This window comes from Bidens hawaiensis, unplaced genomic scaffold, assembly GCF_021521415.1.
Source record: "Bidens hawaiensis isolate Kalapana, Puna unplaced genomic scaffold, B.hawaiensis_p1.1 tig00009863_1, whole genome shotgun sequence".
Lineage (NCBI taxonomy): Eukaryota > Viridiplantae > Streptophyta > Magnoliopsida > Asterales > Asteraceae > Bidens > Bidens hawaiensis.
The window spans coordinates 46,909-53,721 of NW_027491741.1; positions in this window are offsets into that span (position 1 = coordinate 46,909).

The window sequence follows — 6,813 nt, forward strand, 5'->3', positions numbered from 1 at the left end:
AACGTTGTAAACAAAAGTAAGTGCTAGCCCTCAGGCTGTCGTGTACGTTTGTCTGGATCCTTACATATGTAGTAAAAAGACGGTGGGCACACCGCGCCACACCTGGTCATATGACGCTTTCCATTAGGAGAGATTGACCATGTGAATACGAATGGTACCTAACTAATGTCGAACGCTGCGGTGTTTGCTGGGGTGTTTTGTGTGAACTTTATTTATAATTGTGTTTTGTGTGAACTTTATTTATAATTGTGTTTTATTTTAAAGCTTGACTATTCCTAAGCCACGATGGGTCGGACATAACTATGTCTCGAGGGGTAATCAAGTAAAAGAAAATATTTTTAGCGTCAGCTTATTCACCAGCATGTGTTGCTTACGTATTTTCTAAACATTTTGCAGATAACCAAGAATAGAAGCTTGTGATGACGAAGTGCTCAAGATATCCGATGGCTTGGATTTATTTTGTTAAACTTTTAAATGAAATGGTGGTTTGTAAATGAAACAAGTAAATGTTTTGTAAACACTAAACGGGAACTTTTAAAATCCTGTCTTTTGAAATATATGTAAATATTATAACCCACGTTAATTATATTTCCGCTTTAATCCGCTAACTCTGATTTATTTACAAAAGTGGTACCAACTGTTAGTCGCACGGCCAGCCCTAAGATGGGGGTGTGACATTTAGAAAACCTTATTTCTGTTGGGCATTATAAAGGGGTTAAAATGGGAGACGAGGTGATTGGATGTTGAAGGAACAGTAAAAAATAAGAATAACTTAGTGTTCCTAATCACCTTCAGTTAGTTAGGGTAAGTAGGGTATCAACCATGATGAGTAAGTGGTCAGTGCGAAGTTTAATTGATTTTTAACATTTATGAAGTAACAGTTTGAAATGCTGATCACACTAGCAATAGTTGTAAGTTTAGAATAAACAAGTACTCAGAAAGTTGTAAACACTTCAATTAAAATCAAAGCACACTCGAGGTTCAAGCATGCAACAAAACAACAATATCATGTAATATATCAAATTAGTTACCGATAAACAAATCTGGTTAACTGAATAGCTCATTCATAGGCATCAACAAATGTAAACACACAGCACTGGTAACAAAAGGTTCATTACCAATGTGACACGATCAAGGACAGTTGTATGCTTAGAATCAACAAAAGTAAACACATGGTACTGGGACCAAAATTTCCTTACTGGTGTGGCACAATAATGGACAGATATATGCTTCATCAACCTAAATTAAACAGCAAACCCCATGAAACACACATCACAACAATTCAAAGACTAATCATTCTAATTGATATAAACCTAAACCGTCTGAATGCTCAACAATACCAATCATTAATGCTCATAGATTATTAATCAATAACTACAATACTTCAGTTCTAATACATGAGAAAATACTGAAAAACAACAATACTCTACACCCCATGAATGATTCAAGAAGATTAGCCGCTCATCGTCGTCATTAGATCTTTAACTATGATGAGGAAAGCCATTAGGATTTATCAAGATATAATTGGTAACCCTAGGATTCACCCAAAATCGCCTAACAACAGCTAAAAGTCGTTATAATGGTTTACAGTTTGTAAAAAAGAAGATATAGGTCAAAACTCATTTTTTTCTTGATTTTTATGTCCATCGCGTATCTCGATAAGCGTAGCCTCATGATGTCGCGTAGTAGGACTAAAGGAAACCTCATTTTTGTATTCGTCTCATTGAGAACCCCAAAATTTGTCACACCCCGACCTAAGGCAGAGATGCTGGGGCGCAACCGGTTGCTCACAGCTCACAAGACACCACACAATTTAAATGACAATATATAAATTATTTTGTTAAATTCAAAGCAAGTACACATCGTCTTAAAAACACAAACAAATATCCAAAAGAACAAACAAACACATACAAGCTTGTCTTTTTATTAAATAACCTAATGTCCGTTCTAAATGATCTTTAACCTTCACTTCAAAACATATGATAACCAGTTGTTGATAAATATAATATACGAGACGGCAAAATCAATATCATAAGCATCAACAATTAAATAATGAGAAAATAATTGGTGTTGTTTGACCAACGCCTAGCAAATAGGGCTTTGGCTACTAAGAAGAAACAAATACAAATAATGGTGGCGGTTGACCATTACCTAGCGAATCGGGCTATGGATACTAAGATGGCGTATGATTATACTTACTGTGGTATATTATGATTGTCGGACCGGTGCGGGACACGGTTTCCCAACGATTCACGGGGCAACGTGTTAGAGTGCGGAATCCTCTAACACGGCGATTCGGTGGTGATCAACAACGCACGGTTACGATTCCTAAGACGGTTTGACACCTAGGGACGGAGGAAAAGACCGACACGACGAAGATGGGCAGAGAGGATTTTCGGCAGTAGCAGGTTCGTGACTGTGTGTAATGTGTGCTCTCTCTTGTGAAATTTCCTAAGTTTCGTTTATATATCGTATACTGATTCGATCGAATGAGTATCTCATTCGATCGAATGAGTCCTGGTTCGATCGAATCAGTCACTGATTCGATCGAATCAGTTTCTTTTGACATTTTCAGTCCGTTAACTTGGTTTCACGATCGTTATTTTCATATCGAACCATCCTGATAGAACTGGGGACATACACATGACATTTCATGTCCTAACAAACTCCCCCTTGGAGCCAGTTCTATTTACTTATAATCAATCGAGTTCTCTTGCTCGATCGTAACTCCCCCTTGGAGTTATCTCACTCTCTCTTTTCTCAAAGCTAGTGGTGCGCACGTTGCATCCACGAACTCCTTTCTTCATGAAGTTCTCTCAAGATCAAATGGTTCAGTCAGTCAGACTTACCATAGGTTCCGCATATCCTGAGAAGCTGTCAATTGGAATTTTAGATAAACATTTAAGCACAATCTATCACAATGTTCCAAAACAAATTACATTCAACTCAAGAACAATTACAATCAGAAGATTAAACCTTGAATTACAACAAGAAACAAAATAAACATGACAATTAAGCTTCAGTTTCTTGTGCATACTTCTTCTGTTGCTCTTTCCAGTTTGATCCTGCATGTATGTCATAGGCAAAGCAAATCCTAATGACATTTCTATACGTTAATGCTTGCTCTCTGTCTTCGGGGGCATAAAGAATCTCTGTCTTGTATAGTGTATAGACATCCTCCCGTGACAAGTTTGTGAGCCACATAGGATCAAATATGCGAATTGTGCTCCAATTTCCATTGTCGTTGAGCACGATAACTGCTTCATGCAGTCTTCCATCATAGTACCAATGCCTGAATGCTTTGTAGAAGTCCTGCTTCATCTTTCTTAGAGGAATCTTCTTCATCGTGAGTGGTGGCATGTACTTCAAGATAATCATTGGCCTGTTGGTGATCGGATCGATCTCCTTTTTACTTGTATATCTCTTTGGCCTCTGTGGAGTGATCATCTTCCATTTTGAGTTGTATTCCTTTCGCAATACACTCTGATAGTACGTGGCAAATGGAGATGAACTGGCGTAAAGCATATCAAGATAGTTCAGACGGTTTAGATCATAAGTAGGAAGAGTCTTCAAGTCAGTGATACGTTGAAAGTACTCAACCCCTTTTTCTCTCTTGATAGCAATGCAATTAAGATCCTTCAGACACGCCCAAGCAATAATCTCTCCTGAAGTTCTACGACCCTTCATCTTATAAGACGTTGTGTGAGGAATGGTCGGCTTTGCTTGTCGTCTGGACCTTATCTTCTCAAGAATAGCGTTGAAAGCTTTCTTGCATTCTTCTGTTTTCTCAACGAATTCGGCTTGATCTGCTTCAGAAGGCTGTTTCATTGTGTTTGACCTTTTGTCAGCCTTCTTCTGTATTTCCTCCTCTGTTACATTTTGGAAGAAACTTGCAGAGTTAGGAAGATTGTCAGTTTGAGACGTGTAGTATTCTGGATATTCTTCCTGTGTCAAGTCTTCCATTTCAACTTCATCAAATTGAGAGGGATCAGCGGCCGTAGATGATGTTGAGTCAGGTGTAGCAGCCGAAGAAGATGTTTGTTCTGTTGAAGGCAAAGCCAGATACTTGCCTGTTTCTTCATTGTATAGCTCAAACATTTGTTCCAGTTCTTCTTCTGTGAAATTGTGTGAAATTTCACCTTCTTCCAAGTCTCCACTTGCGAAGTTTTGCTGCTCATATGGATTGTCCAGTAAAAACGTGAAATATTCCGCTGCTGTTTTTGATTGCAGCGGTTGGACATTAAACGGATCAGCATCACCTTCACCTCCATCATCAGAAGAGTCCAGTTCGTCTGTGTCCACATCGACATTGGTTGGACCTTCCAGACGAATAACATCTCCTTGTTGATCGAAGATCCTTGTTCAGCGACAGTAGCATTTAGCTGACTGTTTTCAAGCCTGAGCATTTCGTTCTCAGCTTGAAGTTTAGCAATCTGCTCATCTCTGAGTCGATTCTGTTCTTCTTGCTCTGTCTTGAAAAATAACATCTTCATCATAGCCTTGTGAAGATCAGCAATTTCAGATGCAACCTTTTGAGGTATAGACATTTCCGGTTGAGGTTGAGGAGTAGGTTGTGGTGCTGACTGCGGTGTTGGTGGCTGTGCTGGTTGAGCAGGAGGGGCAGCAGAAGTCCCAACTGATGGTACCATTGAAGGACGTGGTTGATCGGAAAATAAACTCCGATACTTTCTTGTAACCTTCTTCTTCTGCCTCTTTGCAGGCCTTTCTTCAGTCGCATCTATCTCAGCCGGTTGTTTCTCGGCTCTAACTTCTTCACCAGCCTCCAGATCCTCAACATTTAAATACCAATCAGCCTGTTTTTCAGCTTCTGTCCTTGTGTCTTCCGGGACCGCCACCTCCTCAGTGTCAGAATCGTCGCTGGATTCCTGATACGGTAAATTCTCGACGTCTGAATCACTGGCAGCATTTCTCCACTTCCTCTTCGGAGGGGCCCTGTAGGACGGATTGACTATATGCCCGAAGCATCGTTTGAGTGGTGGCCTGGTGGGACGTTCTTTGTAGGATTTGAGACGGTTGAGAGTCTCATTCTTCATGTGGTCCAGTTTCACCACATCACCTTCATTTTCTTTCAGTAGACCCGGTGCTTGAGTATCAACTATCATCTGAACGAACCTCAGGTACTGAAGAAACTTCTCGCTCTTCCCTTGTTTCAACGTGATGTTTTCCACCATATGACCAAACGTCATTTGAGAGAAGTTGTAGGGGCGGTTCATCACTAGAGCAGCTACGGTGAACTGCATGCTTTCCCTCAGCTTGTCAAAGCTAGTTCGTTGAGGCCCCAAGCAATGCATCACCACGTGTGCCAGATACTTGAATTCGGGGCACAGGTTGGCTTTGTGAAGCAGACCGGCATTGAGATCGCCGTCATACTTCATTCTTGCGAAACATCCTCTAGTTGCCGCAGGATGTAATGATGTAGGGTCTGATTCTAAGTCTACAAAGCCGCAGACTTCTCGGATTACCTGGGCAGATATTACGATGGCATGCCCTCTGACCGTGGAGCGAATAACCGACGGCACGACTGTTTTGTCGTGCGTGGCATTCCTCCAGAACTCTTGTTGAATTGACATTATAGGCTCAACGATCCTCGAGATAGGTCCAGAAATCCTTGACCTCTTCAGAAATTTGATAACTGTTGCAAAATCCTTCCCGTGGCTAGACTTTTCGTCCAGGAAAGCCACGATATTGTGCTTGATAGACGTTTTGAATGGAGCAACCACTTCTGCAACTTCAGCCATTGAATCTGTAAACTTAAACGTGTTAGAACGAACAGATATCGAAACGACTGAATGCGTTTAAAATTTTCAAATTTTCTGGACTAGTTCGATCGAACGAGCAACACATTCGATCGGGTGAGCTATTCATTCGATCGAATGAGATCTGGTTCGATAACAGACAATCGAATGAGATAGATCTTATCATTTACTTCTGATTCGATCGAACTACTAATCGAATAAGTCACATTCGATCGAATAAGGAACTCGTTCGATCGAATAGACTGATTCGACTCATTCAAGCAGAAGCCCAGAAATGAAGAACACCCGAACCCGGAAAACCAAAACGACCAAAAACCCGATCAAAACACGGTTAAAAACAAGTAAAACTTACATTTTTGTAATCTACGTGAAAAACTGAATAAAGTGATCGGATCAAAAAGAGGGTTTGAGAAAAACAAATTTGAGAGAGAAAATCCGTAATATTTTTCGAATAATTCTGTCCGATCGAATAAGTTTGAATATTTATACTGTTTTTGGACTTATTCGATCGAATGGACTTGTTCGTTTGGATCATTCGATCGAATGAGATTCTATTCGATCGAATGAGTCTCTTCACAACTGTTCGCATTCTCTCACACACTGATTCGATCGAAACTGTCCATTCGATCGAGTTATTCATTCGAATAGCAACCTATTCGATCGAATGAGGGAAAACATTTGAAAAATAAATTTTTTAAATTTCTTATTTCCCGTCCATCGATCGTGATGCCTTTGAACCTGCACGAAAACATAAACTTTTGACACTTGGTTAGTTTTCTTAGACATTTTCCAATCCTGAGAGCTTCGTTCCTACAGAACATATAGATCATAATACATTAGTAACAAATGGAAAAATATCAGGCTCAAACATCTTTGGGTTTTCTTGTCACTTCATTCTTTCTTTCATGCACAGCCTGTTGCACAGATGAACATTTAGCAACCTGCATGAAGTTTTCTTTCATTCCTACACACTGGATAAACATTTAGTAGGAACAGACAGGGATCAGACTACCTGTCACGATGATTTCTCATTAAA